The sequence below is a fragment of the Muntiacus reevesi genome, chromosome 2, assembly GCF_963930625.1.
Source record: "Muntiacus reevesi chromosome 2, mMunRee1.1, whole genome shotgun sequence".
Lineage (NCBI taxonomy): Eukaryota > Metazoa > Chordata > Mammalia > Artiodactyla > Cervidae > Muntiacus > Muntiacus reevesi.
In genome coordinates, this window is record NC_089250.1 from 176408072 (window position 1) to 176425635 (window position 17564).

A 17564-nucleotide genomic window follows, 5' to 3' on the forward strand; every position below is an offset into this window, starting at 1 on the left:
GAATTCGTTAACAACGAAGCAGTGGTTTGCGGTCAGTTCACTAAATAGCCTGCGACAGCCGGTGCTTTATTTTCACGGGCCTCTGGTTCAGACGACATTATCATTGTAATTATTTACTTGTTTGTTCACGTCGTACAATGTTCCTAAAAGGGTCTTAGGTAACTAAGAGCGCCATAAGCTCATAAATTAATGAAGTCGTGATAAACGAGTGATGTTAAATCTTTAAATATAAGCCATAAGGCCTGGGGCAGGCTCCTGCAGGGTTATTAATTTGATTTCTTTCTCTTTCCGACACAAGAAAAATCATTTGCCCATGGGAAAAGCCAAAGGTGGACTTGGCGGCCTTCCAAGTCACGGCCTCAAGTTTCTGACAAGGTGTTGACAGTTCCCTTCCACGAACATGTCCTCATTGCCCCCCGTGCTCTCCTGGCTATGGCAAATTATTTGAGAAATTCCAAGAAATTCCAAAAATTTACCAGACCCAACCCTGATGCTCAGGGGACTTAACAGCCACAGGAGAAACCAGTTCCAGATGAATCCATCACTTAAGAAACGTCCCTGCAGAGAGAACTAAGACCCCACATGCAAGAAATGTCACCACAGGGAGAACTAAGACCCCACATGCAAGAAATGTCACTGCAGAGAGAACTAAGACCCCACATGCCTTTCGGCCAGAAAACCAAAACATAAGACACAGCAATACTGTAACGAATTCAATAAAGACTTTAAAAATGGTCCACATCAAAAAAATCTTTAAAAAACGGAATTGATTATGTAGTAGAAGAAAATGTAACTGAAGAGGGGATCGATAATTTTTTTTTAAATTTCACTGCAACCGTATTTACTTGTCTTAAGTTTTTAGAACACGGGCAGCAGTGAACTGCGGCCTCAGGACCTTTGAACCTGCTTTTTTTCCTGCTCAGGACAGTCTGTTCTTTACAGAACGGGTCTCATCCTGCAGGTCTTGGCTTGAGAGAGATGCCCTGAGCACCTATATAAGGCATTTTCCTTTTGTTGGTGTGTTTCACCAAATTCTGTCCCCTTGTTTACAATATAATGACACACCTCACTCATGGTTTACGTTCTTACCTGTCTCTTCCTCTGAACCGGAAGCTCTAAGGGGGCCACGTCTGCTTGTTTGCTCACCACTGTTTCCCCGGCACATGGCAGATGCTCAACAGATAGGCAAGGAATAAACACATGACTGAGTGAATGAATGGAGACGAGCAGGGAGGGGGGACCGTGTGGGTGGGCTTCAGCCTTGCTCCCTCGCCCCAGCCCCAGACGCAGAGATCAAGGCTTGCTCGTTTCACTTGTGGGTGTTCATGGGATTTCTGCTTTATTCGATTATCTATTTATTTATCTATTTTTGGCCGTGCTGGGTGTTCGTTGCTGTGTGGCCTTCCTCTAGTTGTGGCAAGCAGGGGCTACCCTGGTTGCAGTGTGTGGGCTTCTCATTGCAGTGGCTTCCCTTGTTGCGGAACAGGGGCTCTCGGGTGTGTGGACTTCGGTAGCTGCAGATGTGGGCTCAGTAGCTGTAGCTCCTGGGAGCTGGAGCACCAGCTCGGAGGTGTGGCACCCAGGTGTAGTTGCTGCGTGGCCTGAGGGATCTTCTCAGACCAGGGATCGAACCCAAGTCCCCTGCATCGGCAGGCAGTTTCTTAACTACTGGACCACCAGGGAAGTCCTCTGTTTTGACTTCTGAAAGCAAAAATCACAAGGCAAAGAAACAAAAAGAGACGTTGGCCTTGCTAAACTAGAGAGACCGTTTCACAGAAACTTTGTGAAAAACGAGGTCATCTGGGTCAACTGAGATCTGAACACAGACGTACCCTAAAGCTGTAGCCGTGAGTGTATAGTGTACTACCGACTCGGGGAGAGAGAAGCGGACCGCTGTGGATGAGCAGAGGGCCCAGTTTCAGACCTACATCTAGGTGGTCACCTCATCCCTGACAAGGACACCGCTGCAGTTCAGCGGGAAATTCTGACAACTGCCTCACCATCATACTCCAAAAGTATTTTACTTGAGGTAGGTCATAGGTCATAGATCTACAAAGGACAGGAAAAACAAAAAGAAAACACGGCATGTTATCGTCAGGACGCTGGAGCATGCAAAGATTTCTTAAAGACAGCCCCGAAGGGGTTTACCATGAAAGAAAATTCTGACGTTAGACTTCGTTAAAACTAAACCCTTCTCTTTATCAGAAGCACCATTAAGGGTCGGAGCAGACAATATACAGACATGGATGAGACAGTCTTCTTGCATATGTCTGACAAAGGAGCCATGTGTAAATATAAGTTAAGAAGAGAAAGATAAGCAATCCAATTAGAAGATGGGCCACAGATTCGAACAGCTCACAAAAGAAAATAGCAGCTACTCCATCAGTAGACAAAGCATTTTCAGCAGGGAGAAGCAAATTACAGTCACAATGAGATACCATTACAGATCCAGCAGAATGGCTAAGATTTTTTTAAAAAGGAAAAAAAAGACTGGCGATGCCATGCATACGTTGGCAAGCATGGGAAATAACTGGAACCTTGATACGCTGCTGGTGGGCGTGTAATGGGTAAAGCTACCGTGGCTCATTGCTTAGTGTCTGCTAAAGCTATTTGTCCTCGCAGGTGGCTCAGTGGGAAGGATGACGTCTGCCAATCCAGGAGACAAGGGTTCGATCCCTGGGTTGGGAAGATTCCCGTGGAGGAGGAAATGGCAACCAACTCCAGTGTTCTGGCCTGGGAAATTCCATGATCAGAGGAGCCTGGCAGGCTACAGTCCATGCAGTCACAAAAGAGTCAGACAACTGAGCACGCACACCACGAAAACTGCCTGTGAGATATTTGCCTGCTTAGCAACTGTTCATCAAAAATGTCTGCTGGGCTGCACAGAGCAACTCAGCAATTGCCCCAAACTGAAAACAACCTATCAAGGCCAGAACGGACAAATAATGCTTGGCACATTATACAACGGACTACTAAATAACAATAACAATAACGTGACTCAGACTTGTGGCCGAGGAGGAGGGCGGGACAGGCTGGGAGTCTGGCTTGGTAGACGCGAACTATCACATCCAGAATGAATGGACGGCAAGGTCCTGCTGTCCCCCACAGGGAACTATATTCAATGTCCCCGTACGTTGATGCCCTAAACCATAATGGAAAAGAATATAGAAAGGAATGTGTGTGTGTGTGTGTGTAACGAATCACCTTGCTATACAACAGAAATCAACCCACCAGTGTAATTTAACTACATTTCAATTTTTAATATTAAAAAAAAGATCGTGAAAAATAATAGCTTGAGTGAAACTTACAGAATTTCCCTGACTGAATGCCACCAGACACAAGCAAGGACTCAGTGTGTGGTCCCAGGCGTGAGAATCGTGAGACAGATAAAACCCATCTCTGACGACAGACTGCATGTCAGCGGTCACTCTGTGGGTCAGAGATGGACTAGGTGGAGGCCCCAGGGTTAGGATTCTAGGAACATGGAAGTGTTCTGAGCTTTTTGATAGGGTGATGGTTACATGCACACACAGGCACACACACACATATGGTGTATGCTCGATGTTAGTACATTTCACGGCATATATGTGTTAGACTGCCATTAAAAGGTGGGTTTTTTTTTAAGAGAAGGAAGAACTCATGACAGATTTTGAAGGTGAGCATTACCTTCCTGCGTGATTGGATTCAGAAGTCGGCAGACAGGAAAAGGAGGGTCTCCAGGCTCTGTGGACAGTGATTCCATTGATGGAGACATGTGGGCAGGAAGTGGGCTGGCGGGGGCCGTTTGCCATTATCGGGACCTGTTAATTTTGAGGTCAAGCGAGGGTCCCTGAGGAGAAATGCCCAGCGGACGGGTGGGGACCCAGGGCAGGGGCTGGGGTCACAACAGGAGACGCAGACTCTGAAGGAGGGGCTTGAAAACATTGGAGGGAAAGAAAGCCAGCAACATGCTCACATTCAAGATTAGTCCTCAGGTGAAGTCTACAGCCAGGCAGAGAGAAAATACCCAGGCCGTTCGGGGGGTGGTGTTTGCAGAAGGCACCAAGATCTTGTGTAGAGATGGACCGAAATGAAGCAGAAAGGGATGTGCCCGCCTCTTCCTTCTTTCTCTTTCTTTTTCTCTTTATCTTTCTTCCCTTCCTCCCTCCTCCTTTCCCTCCCCCCTTCCTTCTTTCCCTCCTCATTCCTTCTGCATTGCCTTCCCGGGTTCTTTTCTCCTGCACCCCACTTATCACAGCCCTCACATCTGGGGAAAGTCACTGGAGTTTGTTTCCTAAGCACGCTCACCTCAATTTGTTCTGAATTTCTTTCATTCAAACTGAACAAAGACACAAACATTAAACACACACACACATAGTTCATGGATTGGGTAATACATTCACTCTTCTGTGCTAACCCGGAGATGGGCTGAAAGGTCATTTCAGATAATTATCACTCTGATAATTGAGCAGATGGCAATCACCAAATCCAGCCTTCCCCGCCTGTCAGCGTCTCTGTAGCTAATTCACCTTCATGCCTGGGCAATTTATTCTAACTAGATTCCATTTCATGATTGCAACTTGTATCTTTGCTTCTCGGGGTGCCCCAGAAACTGAATTTCCAAACGGTTTGTAGCCATGAGAAACTGTTCCTACGGAACATAGGAAAACTGACATGGGTCCAGAGACCTCATGTCCTCTCGAGACCCCAGAAATAGACCCAATCATGCCTTTTTTCATGGCCTCCTCTGTGTCTCTGAGCTGGGCCTCTCCCCTCTATTGTCCTCGTCCCTAAGCCTCAGAGGTCTGTCCTAAAAGCTTCTGCAGAAAAGGTGTTCAGTCTCTCCCCATGTCTTAATGAATCAAATCCAAAGCCTAGAAAAGCAACTCAATCACAGTCACAATTCTCCTTAATTTGTCATCCTGGAGACCAACCGTTTCCCTTATCTTTTTTTCTACCTTTCCCTTTTTTGTTTGGCTCTTTTTATACAGATTCTGAGGGAGTCGCCTGCTGGGGAAAATTCACCTCTCCCCAGGAAAGCAATCACCCACCATCGCAGGTGCTCCCTCTGTGAATGGGTCATTACTTTTCAGCAGGGATGTGAATAGTCCATTTACTTTGAAGAAATTAGAGAGAGCATGGAGGCAAAAACATATAATCACTTAATTTGGAGCAGATCCAGAACTGAGTATAAGCACCTTTGATTTAAAAGGAAAAAAAGCAATTAAAGGCAGTTGGCAGAAAGTTCTTTCAAGTCAATGAAGTCACTCAATCAGCCCATTAAAAATGACTAGCTTTTGAAAGCTTAATTTGATCTCAAGTGAGAAGAGAGGATCGGGGCGGGGAGCAAAGATTGGCATCCGCGAGAAGGGAAAAAACTAAAACCAAGTGATAGATCATTCAGAAATTTCCATGGTCTCATTGGTTTTCTACTTGTGTTCTGTTTTCCATTCAAGGAGACCAGCCCGCTTGGTGTGGGGAGGGCGTGGGGACAGCTCCCAAGACCAACAGCCAGACACTTACTCTCCCAGCCTCCCTTGCAGCTCAAGCTCAGACCGAGCGTTGCAGGAAGGAAGGGCCCCTTCCAGGGCCCGCGAGAGTGGGCTCTTGTCTAACTCTTAACGATGAATTGTCCTAGAAGACACACGCGCTGACGAAGCAAGGCCTTTACTGGGAAGGGGCGCCTGGGCGGGGAGCAAGCAGGGTCTGTGAGGTTCCTGCCCAGGTTGTCTCTGGCCAGTCTTCCTGCTTGGCCCACAGTTGGTCTGACTCAGGGTCCTTGCTGGTGGTGTGACCATCACTCAGCCAAGATGGATTCCAGAGTGAAGGATTCTGGGAGGTCAGTGTCTCGTCCCTCCGTTTGGGCCCTCCCAGACTCTCCCAGTTAATTTTATGAGACATTGTAGGCTGGCATCTCACGCCTCTTTTGGGCCCCTCCCAAATTCTCCCCGTTAGTTTTCGGCAGCAACACGACATTCCTCATCAGGACCTCCTGTCATGCAATAACTCATGCAAGTGCTTCTCATCACGCCTGCCCGAGGCGGGCAGTTTTGGCCAACAGGGCCTAACAACTGGACGTGCACCCCCCCCTGGATCAGCACCGCCCGGTGTCCACCCCTGAGCCGGCGACCCCCGACGCAAGGGCCAGGGACCCCCCCGTCCTTCTGAGTGCCCTCCCCAGGACCAGGTCTGAAGTGTGCACAGCGCATTTCCCCAGCGTGAGACCACGTGTCGTCTGGGACAGGGAGCCTCCGTGGAAAAAGAGGAGGATGGGAGGAGGGAGGGACGGAAAACCAACAGACTAGGAATGCTTTGCTTCAAGGCGAATGAGAGCAACTGGTGAAAAACCAGAGATTTGCTCTCAGTGGAACTCCCTTCTCTCTCCCCAAGCTGGCCCGAGTGTCTCCTCTTCGTGTCCCGATGCCCACTCAGTGCTGCCCACTGAATCCTCAGGCCCCTCACCTCCTCCCTCAGCCGGAGTCGAGCCCTGTGCTTATAAACTGAACTACGGCTGCCTGGCAGCCCATCGCCATGAGAGGCCAGCGTGCCTTGTCCAGCACCACTGGGGCAGAATGTGCTTTCTGACTCAGAACTTCGCAGCTTCCCGGAGAATGCACCCAGTAGGCTTCCTAGCACATTAAAAACCCAGGAGGACCTGGGGCAGCAGTCTGTAATCAAACCCATTAATATTTTTGCAGGAAAGTATATGAATATTCAGAGTAATTGGGGAAAATAATGATTATAAATAGCCTCTCATCAAGTCAGGTCAGGTTTTGCAGCTAAAAGAATCCTAAAAATGTCCAGTCTGCAGAACTTTTGAGTTTTGGAGTTGCATGTAAGAATTATGTGTGCTAAGTCGCTTCAGTTATGTCCACCTCTTTGCGACCCCATGGACTGTAGCCTGCCAGGTTCCCCTGTCCATGGGATTCTCCAGGCAAGAGTCCTGGAGTGGGTTGCCAATTCCTTTTCCCCCAGTAGGGCCATAGAAGCGGGGGAAGTAAGTGAAGCAACCGGCGGTAACCAGCGGGGAGCAGTGAGGCTCTCACAGGTGAGAGCAGACGTGCTGGTCCCGCCTGTGAACAGCAGCTGCCAGGTCCGGGCATGGGATTTCCCCGCCGTTGGGGGGCGTCTGGTGATGGGAGACAGGCACGGGTTGCCCGGAAGCAGTCACTGTCGTGGGGATGGTGAGCTGGGGGCGGCGGGTGGGGTGATGAGTAAGGTACACGCAGACACAGCACGTCGGAGCCGAGTCCCGGGAGAGAGACGCAGTGGCGGCTTGTGTCTCGGTTCCTTGTTTGTGTGTATTTCCACTGCATGTGTGTAGCTGATCCCCTCTGAGGAACGCTGAGTTGAAAGGACCAAAATTCAGTTTTTGATTGAGCCACAGGGCATCAAGCTTTTAAAACCAACTTACAAACTTGAATAGCCTTTCACATCAAGACTCAGATACAGTACATGTTTCAGTGGTGACGTGATCATCTTATCAAAATCATTCAACTTTTAGAGAAGACATTTAAAATGAAAACTTTGGAAGTCAATTTACCTGAGCCCATCAGAATGCTTTATCCAAAAAGCATACATTTGACCTGAAAGTTCCAAACATAGGAACTTGTCTTGAGGTCATAAAGGGACCATCAGACATAAATGAATATATGGTCATATTAGCTACATTACTCTTTATATTGGAGAAAATCAGAGAATAACCTCAATAACTATTGATAGAAAACTGATGAAACAAATCATGGCCTAAGCATGCAAAGAAAGACCTTTCACAGGCATAAAATTATGCTGTAGTTCAATAATCATTGAAATGGAAATATGGCCATGAAAAAAAGCAGTATGATATTATGTTTGTTTGAAAAAGAAATGTGTGTTTGAAAATGCATGCACCTTGAAAAACATGCCTGAAAGCTTATTCAGCAAAATGTTATGAATGGTCATTTGAATGTTAGGATTACTTGCAATCTATTTTTTCTTTTTTTATATATATTTTGTAAGTTATTCGAAATAAATACAAATGATTATAGTAACTTACGAAAATAAAGTTACTAAAGGGTGTGTTGGTAAATTTCTCTCACCATTTCAATGAATAATTGATCTATTTTGTGGCTCATGTTTACTCTAAGTTATAAATTCCCAAAGAGTGTTTTTCTTCCCTTCTTTCCACAGCTCCACACACAGCACTGCAGGTAATAAAAGCTCCATTGTGACTGTTGACTGACTGAGTTTTTAGATGTCAAGTGCTGAGAATAGCTAAGACCCAAATTGCACAGCTGAGCCTTTGGCACTCGAACTTTCATAAGTGAAAACTAAAATCTCCAAGTCATTCCATTTTATTATAAATGAACCCTCCCCACAACTCCCCTTCAGTTGTGAAACCTTGCCAAAGTGTGGATTATGACCCCATCTCCCAGCTCATGGGAGAGTTTTTAAAACTACCTGATGGCATTATTATCCTGCAAATTGTGATGAGGGAGGCAAAAGTGAATTAGGTGTTTGGAAAAGCCGTGCATGGTCCTGCGACTTCTGTTATGGGAGCAGGGCCTGGCTGGGCACCTTTGAGAAAGGTACTCCTTTGCATCCCCAACTTCCTCACCATTGTTTCCACTGTCTGTATCAGTCAGCTATTGCTGCATAAGGAACACCCGCAAAAATCTCAGGGACCAAAAAAATGCACGTGTTTGTCCATCTAGGCTGGGCTCATCTGGAGAGGTTCTGCTTCTTCAAACTACAGGTCTGGCTGGCCCCTCCCTGCCTTCCGCCTGTAGGATTCAGGCTCTATCCCGTGCCTTCTGGATTCACTTTGGTTCCAGGTTAAAGAGACAGAAACTTTTCAGGGGAAGCCTGTCATTTGTCGATGATAGAAGGTCAAGAGTTCACGCCCAACCTTGGAAGCACGCTTGCAGTGGCCTGGGTCATCCCATTGGCCAAAGCCAATGCCCAACATCCACGGGGCAGGGAAGACGATAGCAAGGGTGCATGGTAGGAAGCCATGACTCGTGATTCTGCTGGCCAAGCTCTTACTCTCTTGGAAGTCTTGGAAGTCTTGGCGGGGAAAGGGCACTCCCCCAGTTGGGAGAGGCGTGGCTTTTCTTGTCTCTTAGTCGTAGGGACAAAAAGGGACTTTCCAGCGTGTACAGAGAGCATCCTTGGGGGCTGAGGGGAGACTCGAGTCCACTTCCTCTCCACGTGAGACCACACACAGCCATCAGTACAGTGGGAGGCAGGAGGCCCATCCGTGGGGCTCTAATGATGAGCGCTTGCCGAGGGGTGTTTCCACTTCTCTCAAATTGTCGAGTAGCAGCAGTCACCACACTAGTAACTCCTTGCTTTAAATCTCCAGGGACGAGTGCACAGTGTCATTCTCTCAGGTCATCAGTTAGGCTGGTTCTATGGGACTGTTCATCGGGATGTACACAAACGCAAACGACTTTAGGAAAGTCGAAAAAAAGAGTGGGTGGAAGGGAACTTCTGCAGCCTTTAGTGACCAACCAACAGTGCTTCCGTGGTAAAGAACCTGCCTGCCAACGCAGGAGACACAAGAGACGTGGATTCGACGTCAGGACGTCAGGGTCAGGAAGATCCCCTGGAGAAGGGAATGGCAACCGGCTCCAGCATTCTTGCCTGGGAGATCCCATGGACAGAGGACCCTGGAGGACTATAGTCCACAGGGTCGCACAGAGTCGGGCACGACTTTGCACGCACAGCATCAAGGTGGCTTTCTGCCTTTTCCTCCCAAGTCTGGACACCAGCTGGCAGTCGGTGTGTCCACTGTTTCCCAAAGGAGGAGGAGCACACAGAACTCCCCCGGGGCTTAGACATGGCTGGGTGAGAGGGAAAGAGGGAAGTTTTAAGAAATAATACAAAGCAGTGAAAAAGAGAACCTAGAGTCTCTGAGGGAGGCTTGAAAATAGGGCGGTTCAGGGCAGGGTCCTCAGAGCCCCGGCCTGAACGTCACCGGAGGTTCTCAGGCCCCTCCTCAGACCTGCTGAATCAGAAACCCTGGGTATGGGACGCTGTGTGCTTGTTTTTATTTTTTATTTTTTTTTTTTTTTTTTTTTTTTAATATTATTTTATTAGTTGGAGGCCAATCACTTTACAACATTTCAGTGGGTTTTGTCATACATTGACATGAATCAGCCATATAGTTACATGTATTCCCCATCCCGATCCCCCCTCCCACCTCCCTCCCCACCCGACTCCTCAGGGTCCTCCCAGTGCACCAGGCCCGAGCACCTGACTCATGTATCCCACCTGGGCTGGTGGTCCGTTTCACCATAGATAATACACAAACAGTTGGAGAAACATACCGTGTTCATGGATTGGAAGAATCAATATTGTGTGCTTGTTTTTAAAGGCCTCCCCCCGCCCCGCCCCGCCCGCCGGGACATTTCCGGGGCCTCGGGTGGTGGATGCGCTGGGGGGAGGGAACAGCATAAGCAGAGATGGGCGGGCGCTGCGTGGCCAGGGAGCACCGGGGTGCTGGGCGTGTCATCACAAGGTGACGGCCGTGCAGCTGAAAGAACAGAAGTGTGTCCGCTCCCTGTTCCGGCGGCCAGAAGCCCAAGATGGAGGTGTGGGCGAGGTGGGCTCCTTCCAAGGCTGCCGGGGGAATCTGTTCCATGAGGTCTGGAGGTCCCCCAGCACTCAGGGCCTGTCGGGGAAGACTAGGAGCACAGGAGTAACAGTGTGAGGGAACCTGCCTCCTCTTGGTGGTGAGTGGGGCTGGCAGCGCTGAGTCCCGGCCACATCATTTGCGTCATGAAGGCCAGGACGGTTCCTCGACTTTCCCAATGCCTGGACCAATACATCTCCTTTTTGTTGAAGTCTTTCTGGGTTTTTTGGTGGGTTTTTTTTTTTTTTTTTTTTTTTTTTTTAATATTTTCTGTTGTTGTTTAGTCACTAAGTCGTGACCAAGTCTTTGCAACCCCATGGACTGCAGCCCACCAGGCTCCTCTGTCCTTGGGGTGTTCCAGACAAGAATACTGGAGTGGGCTGCCATTTCCTCCTCCAGGGGATCTTCCCGACCCAGGGATTGAACCCAGGCCTCCTGCATTGGCAGGTGGATTTGTAACTGCCAGAGAGCCAGAGGGACGTCCCATTCCTAGCTATTTTAGCCATTTGAATTTATCAAATTGAATTTCTGCTTCATGTGATTGAAACCTGTACCTCTAAGGATTGAGATCCAGGACTGAGATCAAACAACCAAATCACCCTCTGACGTACGTTATATTGTATATAATACATCAATATTAATTTGCATCATTTTGTAGTATCCACGATGGACTCCACTTTGAAGAGAACACGAGCCATCAGTCAGTATTCTTTATGTTTCTGTTACGTCTTTATTGAATTGCAGCGTTAATTCTGTTAAGCGTGATTGCCAGCGTCCTGAACAGAAGCTGCTGAGCGATGACTCCGGTCTTAACGTTCATGCATCTCTGTTCACTGAGTGTCCAGAGCAGCCCTCTGGCCTTAGCAACAAGACAGCAGAAAGGGCAGGAGACACCTCCAGCAGTTCACCTGCTACAGGAAGTAAACTCTCCCTTGCTTCCTGAATTTCAAGGTGATTTTTCTCCAGCTCTTCTACTGTGTGAGAGTCTCAGGGAGTGAGTGTCCACCCGCGGCCCTTGTTCCTGGCACAACCTCAAGGTAAGGGGGCCAAAGGTGTCAGAGTGCCGCGTCTTCAGGGGATCAGCCACAGTCCATAGACGACAGACAAGCCAGAATTAAACTTCTCCCGACACATGCAAGGCTTCACGGATAAGTAAAAATTACTTCTGGCCTTTTGACATCTTAGACTCTTTATATTCTTGGTTTATTTAGATGAGAATGTTGTCATTGTTCAGTCGTGCCCAGCTGTTTGTGACCCGGTGAACTGCAGCACGCCAGGCTTCCCCGCCCTCCACCACCTCCCAGAGTTTGCTCAAACTCATGTCCATTGAGTCGATGATGTCATCCAACCATCTCATTTCCTCCTGCCCTCAATCTTTCCCAGCATCAGGGTCTTTTCCAATGGGTCGGCTCTTTGCATCAGGTGGCCAAAGTATTGGAGCTTCAGCATCAGTCCTTCCAGGGAGTATTCAGGGTTGATTTCCTTTAGGATTGACTGGCGGAACAGAATAGATGCCATCAAAGAATAAAGCTGAGACTCTCAGAGCTTAGACAAAACGTACAAAGCCGAGTCTACTAGTGCAGACAAAGGGGCGCATATCCCAGCGGGAAAGCGCTGAGCAGGAACACAGGGTTTAGATTCCGGACAGGGGACCCTAGCGGTCATGCTGATCACAAGATTGACAACGGCTGCTGCGCACGGAACAAGGCCAGAGGTCTGTGCACAGCGGGTCAGCACCAGCCCCGTTGTTCCCTGGTCTGGAAAACATCTTCACCCCAGACTGAAGGGGTTGGGGGTTAGTGGGAGTCAGGGGTCAGTCCTTGTGCACAGTCCTCTGTCAGCAGTAGTGGCCAGGGGCCAGTTGGATGATCTGGCCAAGCAGTGCCTGGGAGTGGAAGTGTTTCACACACAGCACCCGTTCACTTAGTCCACGTTTATTGATCCTCTGCTCTGGATCGCTTCCTTCTAATCTTACCTCAAACATAGGAGCATTAGAGAGGCTTTCTCCATCGTCCTGTCTTAAGGTCACACCCCCGGCTCCCCGCCCACCATCCGATGTGCTCATCCAGCGGCTCCTCCACCCCCAACTGCAGCCGTGGGGACGTGGGTCTGTCTTGCTTCCGGCTGTGTGTTCACTCCTCAGAAATTAGGTGCCCCCTGCCTGTTTCCCAGAGGGAAGCGGCGCCTCAGGTGCTGGACAAAACCAGAGCTTCCAGAACAGACAGGGTGTGATCAAACAAAGCCAAAGGCTCTGTGTTTTAATAAAATATCTTTTAAAACCCTGTGTTATAAAGCAGAAGGAAATGAGGACTCTTGTCACTCGTATCCTGCTTTGGAAGGCAGACAATCAGCATCTGTAAGCATTTTTTGTTTTTAAGATTTTTTTGATGTGCACCATTTTTTAAAATTATTTTATTTATTTATCTTTTGGCCATGCTAGGTCTTTACTGTTGCACACAGGCCTTCCCTAGCTGTGGCCCGCGGGGGCTGCTCTGGGTGGCGGTGCCCCGGCTTCTCGTTGCGGAGGCTTCTCCTGTTTCGGGGCACAGGCTCCAGGGCATTCAGGCTTCAGGAGTTGTAGCACACGGGCTCGATAATTGTGGCTCACAGGCTCAGTTGCTCCGCGGCACGTGGGATATTTCTGGACGAGGGATGGAACCCCTGAACTGGCCAGGCAGATTCTTATCCACTGTGCCACCAGGAGGAGTCCGACATGAACCGTTTTTAAGGTCTTTGTTGAATTTATGACAATATTGTGTCTGTCCTGTGTTTTGGTTTTCTGGCCACCAGGCCTGTGGGAGCTTAGCTCCCAGACCAGGAGTTGAGCTCTCACCCCCTGCAGCAGAAGGGCGGAGTCTTAACCTCTGGACCACCAGGGAAGGAAGTCCCTGTAAACATTTTAAATTCTCATTCCCCCAGTCTGAGAGTTCTGACTCTCTAGCCCCACCCCCCAACCCCTTCGTGTATAAACCGCGCCTGCGCCAGAAATGACTTTATGAAAAGCTGAAAACAGGTCTCAGGCCCCGTCGGCCACGTGCGTCCCCGGGGTCCCTTTGGGCAGGCATACGGTGCCAACGGCCCTCGTCACCCCCGGCCTCGTTACCTTCCTCGGTCACGGCCTTTGTCGTGGCCACGTGCTGACGCATAGCCAAGGCCAGACCATCCAGTCAGCAGCCATGACCTGTTCCCACACTTCACGACCCCAGAGAGGGATGTCCCTGACCTGCCCTGGTCTGAGGGCCTGCAGTCCCCCACCCCGACCAGGGAGTGTCCAGTCTCAGCCCTGCAGGCCGGAAAGCCTGAGCCAACAGTGTCAGTGTCAGCTCGGCCGGGCCCCGGTGTTTGGGGGAACATTGGTGATGGTAGGACCCTTAAGAGCCAGTGACTCCTGCTTTGGGGAAAAAAAGAATTATTATTTATTTATTTCGCTGGGCCGAGTCTTAGTTGTGGCCTATGGGATCTAGTTCCCTGAACAATGATGGAACCCTGGATTTGGGAGAGTGAAGTCAGCCCCTGGACCGCCAGGGAAGCCCCCCATAACACCTGCGTGGCCACTTTCTCCTGCAAAGCTGAGCTGCTCTGGAGCCAGGCTGACTGCAGCCTCCGAGACACAGGCCCGCTGCCAGATGCAGCTTGGGCCCTTCCCACTGCTCAAAGCTCAGGTCACCCACTCCCCTCACATGGGAAGATCAGGCAGACCTTCCCCTCCGCCCAGGCTTCTGTGGGCCAGGCATTCAGTTTCAGCAAAAACTCGGTAGCAAGCTAATAGCAGCTTTTCACAAGTCATGTTATCTAGTAGCTACATCAAAACCACAGGCCCCAAACCCCAAAGGGTACCTCCTGCTGAGGGCTGCCTCCCTGCGGAGCCCACCGGCTCCAATTAGGCAAGATGCTCATGCTTGTCCTGCGTGCAGTATCTAGAGAGGCCGCCCGGGCGCTGGGCCCCCGGGATAACCCTGATCGGTCAGCAGTGGTAGCAAACGGCAGGGCGTCTCACCCTCTAGCTCCCTGCGTGCGGCTCCCAGAGTGTGGAGGGCAAGCTGCTAATTCAGAGTTCACCAACTTCAACATTCATCTCATCCCAAAACAGCCCCCCAAGTGACGCACAAAATAAACCCCACGGTGCGTTTGCCCCTCCCCCCACCATGCCTGGCGTCCCCTCCCCCACAGCGCCAGGTAAGATGCGCATTTAGGTACCTGTATCCACAGGCTCAGCGGTGAAGCATCTGCTTCCACAGTGAAGAAGATACGGATTCAGTTCCCGAATGGGGAAGATCTCCTGGAGGAGGACACGCCAACTCACTCCGGGACTGGTGCCTGGAGAATCCCTTGGACAGAGGAGCCTGGCGGGCTGCATTCCATGGGGTTGCAAAGAGTCAGACACAGCTTAGTAGTAACTAAACCACCACCACATCCAACAGGGAAATCAGAGTTTGAGGTCCTTCCTCCCAGCGTGTTCAGACAGCCCTCTGGGCCCTCAGTCCGCATCTGGGACAGGGAGTCTTAACCACTGCACCACAGGGAGATCCCCGTGGGCAGGTCACCTGATGCTGGGAGCTTCCGTTTTCTTGTCTGTCTGCTCGGTAAAGCAGAGGTGACCCTTCCCAGGGCTGCTGTGAGGCTGGGATGATGTCACCGATGGAAAGTGCAGCCAGCAAGGACCTGGTGCGTCATTTGGGAGTTCCCTGGTGGCCCAGTGGTTAGGACTCTGCACTCTCTTTGCCAAAGGCCCAGGTTCGATCCCTGGTCAGGGAACTACAGATCCCACCAGCTGTACAGTGCAGCCAAAAAAAAAAAAAGGACCTGGTACATTGCTGCCTCTCGATATATTATTTGTCTCCTTATCGGTTTGATGAAATTTATGTATCTAAACCTCCCCATTTTCCATGAAGTCTCACTGTTCTTGCTATTTCTCTGATTGGAAATTAAATTTCTAATGCACATCTCAAAAAATAACTCTTGCCGGCCCTTGGTCGCAAACATTTTCTTCCTCTTCGTTCTTCTACAAGCTTTGTAGCATGAGCTTTCATGTTTAGGTCTGTGTTTCTTTGGCTGCACTGGGTCTTGGTTGCAGACTGGGTCTGCGTGCAGGCTTTGTCTGGTTGCGGCGACCAGGGCTACTCTTCATTGCAGTGCTGGGGCTTCTCACAGTGACAGCTTCTCTAGTTGCAGAGCACGGACTCGGGGGCGCATGGGCTTCAGGGGTTGTGGCACATGGGCGTAGTTGCTCCGTGACATAGTTTATCTTCCCAGACCAGGGATCGAACCCGCGTCCCCTGCACTGGCAGGCAGACTCTTACCCACTTACACCAGGGGAAGTCCCAGGTCTGTGTTCCTTTTTCAGTTAATATTATGTATGCTATGGTGTTCCTGGCGAGCTGCAGTCCGTGGGGCCGCAAAAGAGTCAGACACAACTTATCGACTAAACAGCAGCGACCTTATAGACAGCAGTGTGTTATATGCTAATCCCAACCTCCTAACTTATCCATCCCCTTCCTTCCCCGTCGGGACCAGACGTTTGTCTTCCGTGTCTGTAGGCCCATCTAGCACCATTTGTTGAAGAGAACATTCCCCCTTGCTGATTTGCTTTGGCATCTTTGTCACAAATTAATCATAAATGTATGGCTCTGTTCCTGGGCTCTCTATTCCATCACACTCCAACAGAAATAGAACCCGAGCTATAAACGTAAGTAACAGGTATAATTTTAAATTTTCTAGTAACCACATATTACAAGGCGGGCAGCTATTGGGCTGCTACATTAGTAACACGTAGTTTAGTCAACCAGTACCCATATGTACTGTTTTATGAATGAATCCAGCCTGGCAAACACAGCGATGGGGTGTCATGAAATATGTATCAAGTGAAATGAAACAGGTTCAGCTGGTCCTTAGGCTGGCGCCTCAGCTGAAAGCCGAGTCCACGAGTTGTGACTTTAAATGCAGTGTTATGTGAAGCATTAGTGTTAGTTGCTCAGCTGTGTCCAGCTCTTTGTGACCCCATGGACTGCAGCCCGCCAGGCTCCTCTGTCCACAGGATTTCCCAGGCAAGGATACCCTTCTCCAGGCGAAGCTATGTAATCAGTGCTAAACTTTTCCTCCCAGCCTGGCTCTGTAGAGCAAAGAGCAGGATGCTAGATCCATAATCAATACCATGAGTAATACCAAGTTTATTTAACTCTAAGAGGTAAGAAATTGTTAAAGTCTGAAATAAATCTTAAAATAAATGTTAGTTAAAACTAACCTATGGTATCCCGTGCCATCCTCATGGATTAAGTTTCTGGAAGCAAATCGGACAAGACTTACTGGTTAAAAACACAGAGATTTAAGGGAGACGTAGCATTAGGAGGACAAAGCATATAAAGACATTATTGATTAGTTAAGAAAAAATAAACAACAGAGACATAACAAACTGCTGGACTAAGCATCACTTTCCCGACTCCAACTCCCATAAAAATGGCAGAAAATGTAATTTTAATGAGAGCAAATACATAACAGTACTAGACTGTAGAAGACTTTTTTTTATTTTATTGACGCATAGTTGATTTTACAGTGTTCTGTTGATTTCTACTACACAGGAAGATGATCCCATTATGCATATGTATACATTCTTTTCTATATTCTTTTCCATATTCCTTTCCATTGTGGTTTTCTGAAGCATCTCTGTGTGTCTTTACTGGGCTGCCTGAGGTCCTAGCTGCGGCGCCCAGGGTTTTCTCCGCATCAGACGGGCTCTCGCGTGTTGGCACGTGGACTCCCGTGGGCGGGCTCTGGGGCGCACGGACTCGCTGCTCTGGCACCCAGGCTTAGCTGCTCCTTGGGATGTGGGATCTTAGTTCCCAGTCAGGGATCGAACCTGGGCCGCCTGCATTGCAAGGCAAATTCTCAACCAACAGACCTCTGGGGAAGTCTCTCCTTTGTGGTTTATCGTGCGATATCGACTCTAGTTCCCTGTGCTAGACAGCAAGACCCA

At 49.2% G+C, this 17564-nt stretch overlaps 1 non-coding gene across 1 annotated transcript; it reads left to right on the forward strand.

The window, feature by feature from the left end:
* The first annotated feature begins 15276 nt into the window (after positions 1 to 15276).
* TRNAE-CUC (transfer RNA glutamic acid (anticodon CUC)) lies at positions 15277 to 15349 on the forward strand. Its single transcript has one exon. It is a non-coding gene; the product is annotated as a tRNA-Glu (tRNA).
* Positions 15350 to 17564: the final 2215 nt, after the last annotated feature.